Source organism: Bubalus bubalis, chromosome 10 (genome assembly GCF_019923935.1).
Source record: "Bubalus bubalis isolate 160015118507 breed Murrah chromosome 10, NDDB_SH_1, whole genome shotgun sequence".
Classification (NCBI taxonomy): domain Eukaryota; kingdom Metazoa; phylum Chordata; class Mammalia; order Artiodactyla; family Bovidae; genus Bubalus; species Bubalus bubalis.
The window spans coordinates 3,080,804-3,097,203 of record NC_059166.1 but is presented as its reverse complement, the minus strand read 5'-3'; positions in this window follow the sequence as shown (position 1 = coordinate 3,097,203).

Genomic DNA, 16,400 nt, shown 5'->3' with positions numbered 1-16,400 from the left:
AGGGGCTGAAGCATGACAGCTGGGGGCACAGAGTACAGCTAGGGCACTGCAGCAAAAGCCCACTGCAGCCTTCTCCTGCCTACATCCTGGGCACCCTAAGTCTCCAGAGAAGTTCTCCTAAAAAGGGCCTTCCATCGTTCCTTCATGCTTTACTCAACAAGTGTTTAAGGAGGACTCAATATCTGCCAGGTTTTACTCTGACTGGGAGAGGTACACCAGGGGAAAAAAGAAGTCCGAACAGGCTTCTGTCTTAATCAAGAACATATTCTCATGGGGAGAAACAGACTATTAAAAAGTAAGCACAATAAGAAAGTCTCAGACAACACTTTGTCCCGTGCGATACGTCCCTTTCCCACAATGACCCACAATGGACCCTGGGTGGCCAGCACTGAGCACAGGCCAGGCGGCAACTCAGGCGCCTGGCACAGAGGCTAGGGTGGGATGGAAATGCATCATGGCGGGGCCTGGGCGATCCTCGCTGGTGTCCTTTCTCTAACTCGCGGTTAATGACTTAGCACATAAAGGGAGCTATTCCCAACACCACTCTCATGAATTTCATAAAATCCTGTCCCTGCAACATTTCAGTTCCATTTTGCAATTCTTGTGCACTTGAGACCATCAGATGACAATGACCTCAGGTCTGACCATCGAAACCGAACAGCAAACACTGAAAGGAATGGGCAGGAAAAGAGCTTAATATTAAGCAGAGAGGGAGACGGATTAAAGTAGCATGCTGCTGTTGTTGTTGTTAAGTCGCTTCAGTCATGTCCGACTCTGTGCAACCCCATAGACAGCCGCCCACCAGGCTCCCCCGTCCCTGGGATCCTCCAGGGATTTTCCAGGCAAGAGTACTGGAGTGGGTTGCCATTGCCTTCTCCGGCTATCCATTGGTAGTTAATTTTTCTTATATGTTATGACAAATTACTTTTCCCTATTACTTTGCCAACAAAGGTCCGTCTAGTCAAGGCTATGGTTTCTCCAGTAGTCATGTATGGACGTGAGAGTTGGACTATAAAGAAAGCTGAGCATTGAAGAATGGATGCCTTTGAACTGTAGTGTTGGAGAAGACTCTTGAGAGTCCCTTGGACTGCAAGGAGACCCAACCAGTCCATCCTAAAGGAGATCAGTCCTGGGTGTTCATTGGAAGGACTGATGTTGAAGCTGAAACTCCAATACTTAGGCCACCTGATGCGAAGAGCTGACTCATTAGAAAAGACCCTGATGCTGGGAAAGATTGAGGGCAGGAGGAGAAGGGGACAACAGAGGATGAGATGGTTGGATGGCATCACCAACTCAATGGACATGAGTTTGGGTAACTCTGGGAGTTGGTGATGGACAGGGAGGCCTGGCGTGCTGCAGTCCATGGGGTCGCAAAGAGTTGGACACAGCTGAGCGACTGAACTGATTGATATGCTGTGGACATTCCTAATGAAGTTAAAGGAAATTCTTCCTGCTCTGTAAGTTATTGCTATTTATACATAATAATTATCACCTTCATCATTTAAGATAGGCAGCTGGTTTGGACCCAATCCCTATCGTTTCAAACTGGGTCACTGAAATCCACTGTGTCTGAGTGAACCCAGGGCTGCAAGAATGCCATGCAATCTTTTACCAAATGTCAAGCCAGAGGTGACACCATACTCAGAACAGGGGACTCAGCTGTGACTACAACCAAAGTGGTCTGATGAACTTCAAGTTGGGCGAACATGTCATGTGGCCAAAGACAGCTTATGGTCAGGGTTTGGAATTGAGAGATTTACCCTGAATATCACTGCAGCCTCGAAATTAAAAGATGCTTGCTCCTTGGAAGGAAAGCTATGACAAACCCAGACAGCGTGTTAAAAAGCAGAGACATCACTTCGTTGACAAAGGTTTGTATAGTCAAAACTATGATTTTTCCAGTAGTCTTGTACAGATGTGAGAGTTGGACGATAAGCAAGGCTGAGCACCGAAGAATTGATGCTTTTGAATTGTGGTACTGGACAAGACTCTTGGGAATCCCTCGGGCAGCAAGGAGATCAAACCAGTCAATCCTAATAGGAATCAACCCTGAATATTCATTGGAAGGACTGATGCTGAAGCTGAAACTCCAACACTTTGGCCATCTGATGCAAAGAGCTGACTCATTGGAAAAGACCCCGATGCTGGGAAAGATTGAAGGCAGGAGGAGAAGAGGGCAACAGAGGATGAGATGGTTGGATGGCATCACTGGCATAATGGACATGAATTTGAGCAAACTCCAGGCATAGTGAAGGACAGGGAAGCCTGGAGTGTTGCAGTCCATTGGATTGCAGAGTCAGACATGACTTAGCGACTGAACAACAACAACAACCTAGAAATACTCAGCAGCCCTAAAAATAGTCTAGAACATAAGACCTCACGGGCTCACCTGGGTCTGGCAGCTACTTCCACACCTCAGGTCTGCTCCGCCTTGGCCCAGACAGGAGACTCGGGCCCTTCACTGGCTCCCATTTACGAGTGAGATGTTTAAGAAATCGGTAGACTTACCAAAGAGTTGAGGACACGCAGAGCAGTCCGGCTTCCAGCAGCCACCGAGCGACAGCCCTCGGTGACCCCTGGGCTCTGAGTCCACCAAGCAACAGCCCTCGACGACCCCTGGGCTCTGCGTCCTCGCCGCCTGCCCAGCAGCAGGGCTCCTGCTCTGAGTTGAAGCGACAGCCCTCGGCGACCCCTGGGCTCTGAGTCCACCAAGCGACAGCCCTCGGTGACTGCCAGGCTCTGAGTCCACCAAGTGACAGCCCTCGGTGACCGCCAGGCTCTGAGTCCACCAAGCGACAGCCCTCAGTGACCGCCAGGCTCTTGGTGGGCCCCCGGCTCTGCGTCCGCACCGCCTGCCCCGCAGCAGGGCCCCTGCTCTGAGTTGGGGCTTTCACCCTGCTTTCTGCTCCCTCTCACATTCTCTTTTCTTTACACTCAGGGACTCTCCCTGTTGCTGGAGCAACCAAAACTCTTGCCCCCAAGGTGCTAGGGTCTCAGCTCTTTCTGTTGCTGTGCATCAGAGTATTTTTCCAAACCAAGATCATTTCCTTCCTGAGAGATGTCCTATAGCTCAATGTTAAGATGGTTGAAAGCTGTCCGCCAGCTACAGCGCCTGTTATTTAAACATGGCTTTATTATTGCAGGGCAGGGAGTGGCATAAAGTCACATTTGTCCCTTTCCCCTTCTATTTCACAGTTAGCCCAGGCAAGCCGCAGACAAGGCAAGCAAATGATGGTCTTGATGTACAAAAATGCAAAGAGTCAGAAATCAAAACCATAACAGCTCAAGGTTAGTCTGGGGAAAAACACAAGGCCCTCCTGGTTATCCTTCCCTTCTTAAAGGGAAGTTACGGACCTTCCTAGGCAGAGATTCCTGTCGGGCAATCCTTCCCCAAACAGAAGTAATAGGATGTCCCTTGTGAGCAACTTCACTCAAGACTCTGTACTCAGGGGTAGTTCATCTCCCTTCTCAACACTGCGTCCTTCAGACCCAGTGATGCAAACACAATATACTGTTTAAATGAATAAGAATCAAATTTAACATCCATGGTAAGGAGGAATAACTATTTCTGTGAATCAAAATTCTGTATAGACTTTTACTAAGAAGAATAAGATCTAGTCCATTTATCAAGATCCTATATCTGGATTGCAAGTATTGCCATGTTAAAGTGTGTGGACTACATTAGGGATTTCTCTCATGGATATAACGTTTATAATAGTCAGACATAGTTCAGTTCAGTTCAGTCACTCAGTCGTGTCCAACTCTTTGCAACCCTATGAACCACAGCACACCAGGCCTCCCTGTCCATCACCAGTTCCCGGAGTTTGCTCAAACCCATGTCCACTGAGTCAATAATGCCATTCAGCCATCACATCCTTTGTCGTCCCCTTCTCCTCCTGCCCTCAGTCTTTCCCAGCATCAGGGTCTTTTCCAATGAGTCAGTTCTTCGCATCAGGTGGCCAAAGTATTTAGAGAAAGCCATACACCTTCATTGATGGGCTCCAATGACTGATAAAGAACATTCTACAAATGATTACAAAAATGGATGTGTAGGGTATATATTCAAAATAAATAAGTTTTATGTCCACCAAAAGGCAAGTACACAAGTTGTTTCCTATCAGTTTTATTTGTAAAGACCCCTATAATGAAATAACCCAAATATCCACTAGGAGTACAAAGGGCAAGTAAATTGTAGAATATTAATGCAACACTGCTTAGCACTCGACAAGAACAGATGACTGCGGCAACATAGGTGACCTACAGGCACAATGGTAACAAAAGAATCCAGACACAAGGCTGTGGTGCTCTTTGATTCTACGTGTATGAGTCGCAAAGCAGTGAAAACTGAGTTCATGGCAACAGACTTCAGAATGGTGAATGGGGATTTTATTGGGTCAGAGCAAAAGGAGCTTTCTAGAATGCAGGAAATGTCCTGTGTCCTCAGGCCTGGGTATTGTATATATGTTAACATTAATCGAGCTGTTCGCCTAAGAACGTGAACTTTCTGAAAATGTTACAGTTCAATAAATAGAAAAACATTGGAATGAAAGCAAAATCCAAATTTGTATAGTTAGGAATTGACTTGTACTGCAGATCTGAGATGCGGGTTTGACCCCTAGGTTGGGAAGACCCTCTGGAGGAGGGCATGGCAACCCACTCCAGTATTCTTGCCTGGAGAATCCCATGGACAGGGGAGCCTGGTGGGCTACAGTCCATGGGGTCGCAAAGAGTCGGACAGGACTGAGTGACTGAGCATGCATGCACGCACGCAGATCTGAGCGTTCAAATCTTATACTTTTAGGCAGAGATTTTTGCCACGGCACAAGTAGTGAATTATCAGAATGTTTCTGCGTGTCTTTACAATATAGAAAGAAGTCCGGCAGGCACAACCGTAACCAAGCGATCCAGCTCGACCTCACTCGTGGCAGGGCCAGTTGGCAGGACCGTGTGTCCTCTGATGAGACACGTGGTGTCACCTGTGCAGTGAGGATCCTTGTCCAAGACGGTTAACCTGACTCTGATCATCAGGGGATGTCAGATAGCCGACCTGGACTCTTCAAAACTGTCAAGGTCATGGAGCACCTCTAGATTAAAGACAACGAGACAACTAAATGCCACACACAATTCTTGATAGAATCCTAGATCGAGAGGGAAGAACACAGACTGTTATTGGGGGAATTTGAACATGTGCTCCCACTAGATAATATTATATCAGTGCCTAGGCATCCTCAATGTGATTGCTGGATTGCGGTCATTTAGGAGAATGCCTTGCTCTTAGAAAATAAATCTGAAGTCTCTAAATCATCACAACGTCTGCAAATAACTCTCAAGTGATTCAGCCAAAAATAATAATCCTCGGATGAGAAAGAAGAGGTGGAGGGGAAAGAGGAGACGACAACATAGCCAACGTTTGTCCTAGCCGCTTGGGAGTGTGATGAACCCCCCGCATCCAAAATTTGGTTTGGACGTCCAGACCGGTGATCCCACCCAAGCATCAAGAGCGTGTGGAAAAGTCTGCTCTGCCATAATGAGCCTTTGCTAGGGGAGTGGGCCAGACTCCTGAAAATGTGTCTGAAAGTGGCTTGGGAGCCAGCACGTGTGGGTTTCACTGCGGTTCCAGGCAGTGCTGGGATTTCTTGTGCAGGGTTTGGGGTTCTTGTGGACTGAGTTCCCACCGGCACCAAGGGAAGGCCCACGTGGGGTGTCGGATCAGCTGGCCTAGGTGTGGAGCAGATAGGAAGCTGGGTGGTGGTATCTGAAAGCTGTCTGCAGGGAAACATCAGAAATGGAGTCCCACGCTGCATCACATCGTCACACCGGTGACACAGGGGAAGAGCAGAGGACCTCTCGGGCGTTGCATGAATCCTGTAGCTTTTCTGTCGATGAAACACGTTTCAAAATAGGAAGTGGGAGAAGAGAAGCTGTTCCTACTTCCCTCTCATTAGTCCAAGGCATTAATGTCTTAAAATTCACGCAGTCGTAAGGACAACTATTTTTATAAATATACAATGCTGTTTTAATCGTCTGTGGGTGCTTAATCTCAAAGCCAAATGTTCCTTCACAAATGAAAGATTTTACAGCTCAGTATAAATATTCCTCCCTATCTCTAGCCATTTACAAGTAGAATTATCATGGTCACTATTAAATAGAACACTCAACACTTTAAGCTGCCTGAGTTACAGAAACACTGGTCATTTCACTTAAGAAACCGAGCGCCTACTGTGTAACATGTACCGTATCAAGGGCAGGAATAAAACACTGAACAAGTCAGGAATTATCAGTTCTAGACGAAGCCTTCTGTAAACACACCAGCTAAGACATTGCCCCTGCCCTTCGTGAGTTTATATTCTGTCAATATTTAAGAATCTCTAAGTATACAAAATGCCTAAAAGTCATGAAACCCAGACACATCATTGCAGCTATGTGAGAATTCAAGAGCAAAACTTACACCAATCAGAATTTTCATGGATCACCCCAGAAAGTGTATTCATATCCTATTTTATAATAATATACACTTTAAATGACACAACTCTTTCTCTGTTCTTACATAAATTTACAGCAAAATCAAACACCTGTGCCTTTTACAGTAGCTGACATGGACAGAACAGGATACCATATCCACATTTGCTCTAAGCAGGAAGCTGGAAAAGAAACACTGGCCCATAAATCCTAAAATTCATCACAGTTCCAAACACCCCACATCTAGTACTGCTCGGACCTCAAATATTCTACCCCACTGATCGATTTGAGGAGCGTGCTTATATTTGCTAATCACTCCAGTTTCGCGTCCCTGAAGTAGAATGTCCACAGTGAGAGTAGGTCAAGCTGCACAAGAGAACTGGGGCAGCTGTGGGCAAATAGGCCTTTGGTGGAGCTTTGGTGGTTGTCACTTCTTTGATCCCACTTCTGTATCTGAAAATTTACCAACAGACACATTCGTGTGTGTGTGTGTGTGTGTGTGTGTGTGCATGCGTGCATGCTTAGTCATGTCTAACTCTTTGCGACCCCATGGACTAGAGCTACCAGGCTTCTCTCCATGGAATTTTCCAGGCAAGAATACTGGAGTGGGTTGCCATTTCCAACTCCAGGGGATCTTCCCCACCAAGCGACCTAACCTGCATCTCTTGAGTCTCCTGCATTGACAGGCAGATTCTTTGCCATTGACATTCTTTACCTGGGAGACCCCAAGATTCATTCACACTTGTGCTCAAAAAATACAATGTAGTTGTCTGTTATAGCATTCTTTATAAAAACAAAAGACTAGTAATCCCACAAGAATTCAATCAATGGCTCAGTGATAAAGAATCCACCTGCCAATGCAGGAGACACAAGAGATTCAGGTTAGGTCGCTTGGTGGGGAAGATCCCCTGGAGTAGGAAATAGCAACCCACTCCAGTGTTCTTGCCTGGAAAATTCCATGGACAGAGGAGCCTGATGGAGTACAGTCCATGGAGTTGCAAAGAGTCAGACACGCCTGAGGGACTAACACTTTCACTTTCACTTACCTACAATGTAGGAGACCCTGCTTTGGGTTCCTCAGGTTTGATCCCACGGTGGGAAGATCCCCTGGAGAAATGAATGGCAACCCACTAGAGTATTCTTGCCTGGAAAATCCCACGGACAGAGGAACCTGGCGGGCTACAGTCCATGAGGTCACAAAGAATCAGACGCTGAGCATGACTGCGGAAATGCCTGTTACACTGTGCTGTGGAACACTCTACAGATGATGAAAACCAAGTAGATCCATATTCAGCGGCAAATTTCCAACACGAAGGTAAGTGAACAAAGAAAGGCTGGAGAAGAGCCAACACCGAACGCCTGCGTTTGTCTCAGGAAGGGGTATCGACTAGGCACCCCGGTACAGTTGACCCCTGAGCAACGGATTTCTTTCCAGTAAAAATAAATGGGATCACATGGCCCACAGTTGGTGGATTTGCACTTGCTGAACCAAGGACGGGGAGGGCTGACTGTGGGACTTGAGCGTTCCTGGTTTCGGTACCTGCGGTGAGCCCTGGAACCGATACCTCGAGGATATTAAAGGACGGCTGTATACGCCCAGAATACTGGTTGGTGACGTAACAACCTTGTCACATTGGCGGCCTTTGGGAAATGCGAATGGGGTTAGAGGAGGATAGACATAGTTTGCACCTTTTTCTGTATGTCCTCTTGTGGTACTTACTGTTCTTATCCTGTGTATGTCTGTATACATATGCGTCTGTGTGTATATATGCATATAATATGCTGAGAATGCCAGCTGTTATTGCTAGGCCGTGCTCATCAAGAAGAAATGAGAAAGTTGAAGAGCTCTGAACAACCTTCTCATATCACGGTTGCGCGGCTCTCCTCCCTCTAACAAGGTGAAGGTAACTCCGGGTTGCCTGAGAAGCCGAGGTCCCACTCGCAGGGTTAAGGCCCGTTGTGGAAGCATCTCCACGTGGCTCTCGCCTCTGTTTATCTGCAGTCCTGTGTCTGCACTGGTGGGAATGGGAGAGGGGGTGTCTGTGGGGAATGGGAGGGGGCTGGCAAACCAGAGCATCGACGGAACTGCTTACGCCGTGAAGACCTGCTGCAAAATCACAGACGAGAAGGTGCCCTCTGCTCACAGCCCCCCCAGAGTGCCCAGTGGCTCTGAATGAATGGAAAGAAAGCATTGCGCCAGCCACCAGCCTGCCCAAACTGTGCAGATTTTAAATGACTTCCCTTTCCCAGCCTTTCGGGTCAGTAAGAACTGCTGTTCATCTACTTCCTTTCTGAGCTAGCCTTTAAGCTTGGAGGCCAGTTATGGTTTAACCCACTTGCTTCTTCACGCAATCCTATCCAAAGTCTTGGAAACTGGACCCCCCAGGTCATCTGGTTCAACCTTCTGAGGCTACAGACACAGGAACAAGGGACAGGCGAGTCTCCTCAGACACATGGGACTCCCTTTCTGGCCCACGTGTGAAGGCTCCACCTGGACACCACCCTCTGTATCCCTGTCCTTCTTGCCCCCGAGCTCCCCTCCTCCCGCCACCATCTTTGGCACATTGCAGGGCAACCTGGCCTTTCTGATGGGAGCCAGAGAAACTGAGGAGAGAATCAAAAAACCAAGCACCTGTACGACAACTCTGCTTCCGCAGAATGTGTGCTTGTGAGATCTTCTTTAGCATCAGTTTCTTCCAGGGGTCATGCCCACTCTTTCGCATTAATGACTGTAAACCACTCTTAAAGAGATCTTTCAAAATAATAAAAATCTAATCAATCGTTCTTAAAAAAAAAAACATTAATCCATTAATCTGTTAGAAAAAAATCACTTCAACTGACTTTAGGGGGTCATGTAGATGTAGTCAGTTAAGAACCTAGATGTTCAGCTTTAACTGGTTTTGTGCACGCTCAGTCTCTCAGTCGTGTCCAACTCTTCGAGACCCCCTGAACTGTAGCCCACCAGGCTCCTCTGTCCATGGGATTCTCCAGGCAAGGAGACTGGAGAGGGTTGTCATTTCCTCCTCCAGGAGATCTTCTCAACCCAGGGATCGAACCCACGTCTCCTGTGGTTCCTGGAATGGCAGGCAGTTTCTTTACCACTGAGCCACGTGGGAAGCCCAACTAATGTAATATTGGGTGATTCAATCAAAGTTTCTATGTAAATAAGAATTCCTTGAAAAGGAACCATCTGAAGAGAATGAAAAAAAAGAGAAGTATCTTCTTAAGGGATAAGATCAATAAACATAATTATTCAGTGTTTCCACCATAGCCTCATCCCATATGGTGTTTGACGTATAGCCCCCATCATCTTCACGGCCAGCTGAAACTCTAACACACGCTCATGTCTGCGTTCAAAGCCACGAAGGACAGTAGAAACAAAACAGAAATCGTGGCTGGCAGTGTAGATCTGCACACCAAGTTCCTCTAAGTTGTAAAGGTAAAACCTTTACATGTTTAACATTTTATGCAAATACCTCCCATCAACAGAGTCTGAACATTTTGGTCAGAGAAGTTGGGGCCACAAGAGAACCATATTCTGACCAACGTCACGATTTTACATACACACACACGCACACACACAGCCCAGATGACTTCAACGGACATCCAAAGAAATGCTCAGCCCAACTAGCACGGGGCACTTCACTTGCTACTCGCTCCAGATGAACAAACAGGTCAGAGAGAAAAAGGGAACCATCCACGTGTGTTCACAACGACCCATTCACCATCTTCATTCATCCCATAAGGAATCTCTAGAAGAGAAACTAGGAACAAGATAGGGGCCATTACAGGAAACCCCTGTCTGGATCCTGAGTGGAGGCCCACCCTCCTGACTGGGGCGCAGGCTGGCAGGACGTGGAGAGGAGCAACGGTCTTCTGTCCTTCTGTTCAAAGGTCCCCCTCCACTCTCTCCAAGCAGCCTGCCTGCTTATCAGCTGTTTAAAACTTTAAACCGAGCCAACCTGCTGACAGACGGTCTTGAAATCAATGGCTCCCTCTGAAACTTAATTTCCAATTGCCTTAATCTAATCCAGGCCATAAAGTACTTTCAGTGCTTGAAATGGACACGCGCATCAGCCTTCCAAGTTGTCGGAGCTCAGAAGACACCCCTCCTGGTGTTCCAGGTCAGCAGGACGGAGGCAAGCACCTTTCTCTGCTGCTTGGTGTGTGGGTTGTCAAGCTTGGCTGGAAGACTCAGAGGGAAAACAACAACCTTGAGTTGGAGAGGTGGGAAGACCCAGATCCTCTAACCCTAACCACATTCAGTGCAAGCGCCGAGCCACCTGACACTCGAACCCCGGTTTCCACCTGGCCTCCCGTCTCCTATGGTCCAAGTACCCACAGCCCTACTGCCTGCCATAAAAGTAGAGATGGTCGCCACCACATTCGGTGAGCATCATGGGTACCACTTCCCGAGTAAATGCATTCATCCTCCTATGATAGCTGAGTATTCACACACGTCATGGTTTCTACAGTTACATATTCATAGGCAATTATCCAGTACCAATTGTATATGCCAATGCAAAGGATACAGTAAAAACATTAGATATTTCCAAGTTTGAACAAAGCCAATCTATACAGCAAGTCACTTCAAAATTATGATAACCTCTGAATACCACAGATACAGGTACTTACTACTGCCCATTGTGGCTTGCAGAATATACTCGGCCGGGTCCTACCACACTCGGGCATGTGGGATTTTTCTTATTGTTGGTGCAAGACCTCCAGCATGTAGCTTTTAAATTCTAATACCACACAATTCCACCAAGAGGACGATAAATGTTTGTTAAAATAGTATTCTTATTGCTTTTCATAACTGGCAGCAAGGCATTCACTAATTCTTAAAAAATGGCATAAAAGTGTAAACAGGTTGTTATTTACCAGGATGATCACGTCAGTTCCCATAGGCTTCACCAGTTGCTTAAGCAAGGGAACATGGTGTGCACCTTTGAGAGCAACCTCAGCCCAAAACTAAATGCTGAGTATGGGACTGATGAGTCTGTCAGACACCCGTGGTGATACAGAGTCATTCTCCCCAAAGATGGAAAAATACCGACCAGTCATTGCAAGAGCTGAATGTCTTACCAAATGCCATGTCTGCAGCAGCATGAATGGAAGAAAGGTACTGACTTCTGCTCTCAGATGGAAACTGAGCCAAGAGAGTCAAAACACGGGCAGACACGGAGCTACAACCTCTTCTGGGGTGAGTGGCCAGCTTTGCTCACAACTGCTTCCCTTAAATCCCACTGCTCGGGGAGAGCTGGGTCTGAACCTTGGCTTTAGAACGCACACAAACCATGCACGGTGCCGAGTGGACACACACATCCAGGCTCTGTGAGCAGCCAGGACTTGGGTGACTTTGTGTCTCTCATGACGTCAAAGAAGAAGAGCCATGGGCTCCATCTTAAGACACACGCCCAGTTCCCGGGTGCCTGGCCCTGCTCCGAGCAGCACCAACCAGGAGCCCTCTCGCACTGCCCACACGCCCTCTCAGCTCCTCGTCCACAGCTCCACAGACAGCCAGACACCTGCGTTTGGTTCTTATTTCCTTTGTATTTTAGCCTACAGCCCAGAAAAGAGCTTGCCTGGCTCATCTGGGCCTACCTTTAACCAGACTCAGACTGCTTTCAGTGAAATAAAAGGTGTCTGTTTGGGTTCCTTTCATGTGGCAGTCGGATATCCAAGTACTACTTTGGCTTCCCTAGGAAATTCCCCACCTTCACTTTTTCATGGGTCTAATTCCAGGCCAAGGAGCCCCCGGCTGCTGGCACCTCCAGCATCTCCCCTTGAGATCACAGCCCAGCACTGGATCGGCCTCAGACCTCCCCTCCAACTTGGGGAGGTTGCACATGGAGGTCTGGCTAAGCAGGGGCTCGGGATTCAACATGACGCAGCCCTGAGCATCCTCCGACCAAGCAGCCTGGGAGAAAGCAGCAGCCCTCCCCAGGGCCCTCAGCGGCCCCCAGACACCCCAGCACCCCGCCCTGCAGACGCAGGTGTCCTGCACACAGATGTCAGTGCAGGCCACACATTTGTGGGGCAGCTTGTCACCCCCAGGGCCATGATGGCCAGGCAGCCGGGGGACTGGGAGGGGGGAATGGCCAGCAACCTTGGGGCCCAAACTCCTCCTGCCCCCTCTCCACCCCCCACCCTCCCCACAGAGTTTCCAAGTTCAGGCAAAGATGGGTCCTCAGTGTGGGCCTCATCAGCTCCATCCTAGCCCACCCCCAATTTCCCGGAGACACATGCAAAACCCCATCTGTGGGGTGGGGGGGGAAGTGGACTCAAGTTGCCCCGACAAGGCAGCTGCTGTGGAGGAAGGCTGGAACATTCCTGCAGAGGTTCTCAACTCCCAAACCTCCCCTGCCGGCTCCTTCCTGTGCCTCCCCCCCCTCCCCCTACCTTGCTCCTCGCGGCCGCCCTCAAACCAGGCCGTGGGTTCCTCCTCCGGGAGCTGGGGCTCGCCTCCACCCTCCAGGGCTTTGCGCTTCTTCGACATCTCTGCCGGGGCTGGGGCTCTGGGGTGCTCTTTCCCCACCCCCAGCCTCCCCCCCCAACCTCGGAGAGGAGAGTGAAGGTGGGGTTAGCTGGAGGGGAGGGAGCCGGGGAGAGGGCTGGGGGGACGGCTGCCGGCGGAGGGAAGGCACTTCGGAGGAGCAGGAAGGCAGCCGGAGGCAGGGACCCGGCGGACAGGCACTGAGATCCTACGAGCGGTTCCTGCAGACCTACGTCTAGGGGGCTGTGTGCTCTCTCTCTCCGTCTCTCTCTCCCTGCCTCTCTCTCTCTTCCCCTCTCCCTCTCTCCTTCCTCTCTTTCCTTCCCCTGGAAGGGTAAGCCCAGAGGAAAAAGAGACCCAACAAAATCGGGGAGAGGAGGCTCCTGGCCCCTCAGCCGGTTTCTTTCTGATGTAGGAGGGGGTGGGTGGGTGGGTGCCTGGTACCAGGACTCCTGGCCCTGCCTGGGAAGGACTGAGGTCCTGGGGAGGGGCAGTGGGGTGGGGGTGTCTGTGGCGTTGGGGAGGAAGTATTTGCAGAGGACTGCAAGGAGAACTGGGTGGAAGGAAGGAAGGAAGAGGCTGCAGGATAACAAAAAAGTGATGCCTTCGGGTGCTAGGGGCGCAGACCCCCCTCCTCGGCCGTGACATCATCTGGGCTTTTGCAAAAGGGGCTGGGGGAGGTGGGGAGGTGGCGGGTGGGCCCGGAAGAGCTGCAGCAGAGCCCAGAGGCAGAGAGGGGAGGGGGTCTTGTCCCCCTCCAGAACCCAGGAGCCAGGAGGGTGGGGGTCGACTCCCGAGGCCCGCTGGGGTCCAGGCTCGCAGCGCGGCCCTTTGCAGCTGGAGGGCAGCCTTCCCCGGAACTTGGAGCTGGGAGCGCGGGCCGGGCGAGGCTGGAGGCGCTGGAGTTGGCTGCGGACCCCCTCACCTCCTCTGCCACCCCTCCAGGCTCCTGGTTTTACCCACTTGGGTCTTTTTTTTTTTAATCACTTCCCCTCAACATCCCTTCCTCAAGAAAGTCATGTCCCCAGACAACACACACACACACACACAGACGCACACGCACACGCACACGCACACGCACACACATGCACTTCCTTATTGCCCAAAGGAATGAGGGAAATGATGATAACTTTTTGACGTAGGGAAAAGGTTAGATTGTAGTTTTTCCAGACTCCCAAGGGTTAAGTAATAGGTAAACGCAAGAGTCCACTTACCCGCCAAAGTATACGAAGCACCTATCTGCTTTCCACTTCAACTTCACACATTTAAAAGAGAGAGGAGCAGCAAAAAAAGGGGGTGGGAAGCAGGCGAGCCAGGAGCCGGGTGGGTCCGGGGCTCCATTGAGAACTGCGCAGAACAAGTTGACCGTGAGCCCGGGTGGCCCGAGTTCACGACCTCTCCAAGAACACTCGCTCCGGCTCCGCTCCGCAGGCACGTCCCAAAGGCTTGGGGCAGTCCACATGTCGCGCTGGTCATCTCGGAAAAGTGGGGAGACAACTCTAAGCGGAGGGGGTCTTTCCTCTTGCCCTCTTGTCCTTCTGGGGGTCTCCAGGAAAGCCTCGTCGAGTGCGCTCCAGGCGCCAAGGAAGACCGGTCCATCTCAGCTCACCCTCCTTGCGGCCGCAACTTTGGACCGCACACCTACAGGGAACACGGGTGCGAGGGTGCGTGCGTGTCTGAGTGTGCGTGTGTGCGAGTGCGCGAGTGTGGCCGCCCGTGTGCCCGCGCGCACCGGGCTGTGGGTGCATGTGCTTGTCGGGAACGGCGCTCCCCGGCTGCCTGGAACTTGGAGAGTTTTCCTTTAAGCCGGAGCTGCGGCTCGGACACCCCCCCGCGTCCAACAGGAGGCGATGACGTCTGTAGCCTCGTTGCCAGCCAGTCCCCAGGCTGCCGCTGCCGTTCATTGACAGGAGCGGGCGCTCCGACGTCAGCAGCCGGACCTTTGGCAAAGCGGCTCCGGCGGAGACGGCTCCCACCCCCGCACCTGCCAGCCCGCCCGGGGCTTGGGGGATGAAATCAAAGTCTCTGGGGAGGGGCGCGGGGAGGCGCTGGGGCTGCGGGGCGGGGGGACTCCGATCTGCCTCCTTTGTCCTGGAGCCCCGGAGTTTATAAATAGTGCTGTCTCCGGCCAGACTCGCAGCGCGCCCCCCCTCTCCTGGCCGCGCACCCGGCAGCGCCCCCGCCCCTGCCCGGCTCGCGCGGCCAGGAGGGAGGAGGGGAGGGGGCGGGGAAGCGGGGAGTGGAAATAGACGTTGCTTCGCTTCCCTCTTCCCCATTCATAGATTCGGTTTGAGTCTTGGGGCGGCCGCTCGGCTCCGCGAGCCGCAGTGAATGGAAGCGTGCCCGCGCGCGGGGACCACTGGGCGCGCGGGATGCCGCCATCGCGGGGGGCGCTCCTCCCGCGCGGAACCCGCGCCCTATCCTAGGTGCGGGTGGGTGGACCCCCCAACGGCCACCTTGGAGGGACCAAGAGCCTGGCCTCCCACCCTAGGGTTCTTGTCACTGCCCCTGCGGTGCTGGAAAGCCAAACGCAGAGCGAGCTGCGCTCAGCCGAGGCGAGCCAGGGCGCGCAGGCAACCAGGGCCAGTCAGGGTCGACCGAGATCGTAGCCACAGCGAGGGGAGCGGCCAGGAGGCGCGGGATAGTGGCCGAGGCCACGGGCATCACCTCCCTCTGCGCACTCTGGGCGGCACAAGCCGGCGCCCTCTCGGCTCCAGAGCCCCAGGGCGCAGGGGTGCGGGCTGCGGAGGACCGCGCAGCGGTGGGTTCCCACCCTCCCAGCCCAGCTCGCGGGGGATCGGTGGGCTCGCGTCGGCTGCGCGCTGCTGCGGGGAACCGAGGGCTGGCGAGGCCCACGCCGGCCGGGAGTGGGACGCGGCGCCCCCGCCTGTGCCGCCCCCCACCCTACTTCTGCTCCGGGATCCCACAGGATGGAGTTCTCAGGCGCCCTGCTCATTGCGGGCGCTGGATGGACGCTCGCAAAAGCTGCCATGGGACTCAGAGAGCAGGGTGGCCGAGAGGTCCCGGGCGTCTCTGCTGCCGACGCCCAGCAGCAGGGAGGCTGACCCGCTGACCCTTCTGAGCCCGGTTTGGCCCAGCCTGTTGAAGCTGCTCGCTCCGGGGGCCCCCTTCTCCCCGCTCAGGCCCTGACCCGGGCCCCTCTCCCTGCTAGAGTAACCGCCTTCCCTTCGCGCCCCCTCCTAAGTCCTCTGTTGAGTTGGTCCCGCCCCAAGCATGCTGTCCCGTCTGTCTCCCAAGGGGGAAAAGTAAGTCTTGACACATGTCCTGCATCCCTCCACCCAATTTCTCTCCCCTTGACCACACTGTCTCTGATTTATCTCCTCTCACTGGCTTTTGAATCCAGGCCTACAGGATGGTCTGAGGAGGTCTAATTCAGGGACTTAGCAAAATCAGCTCTGCCACAGGTCAGAGGTCACCCTGAGTG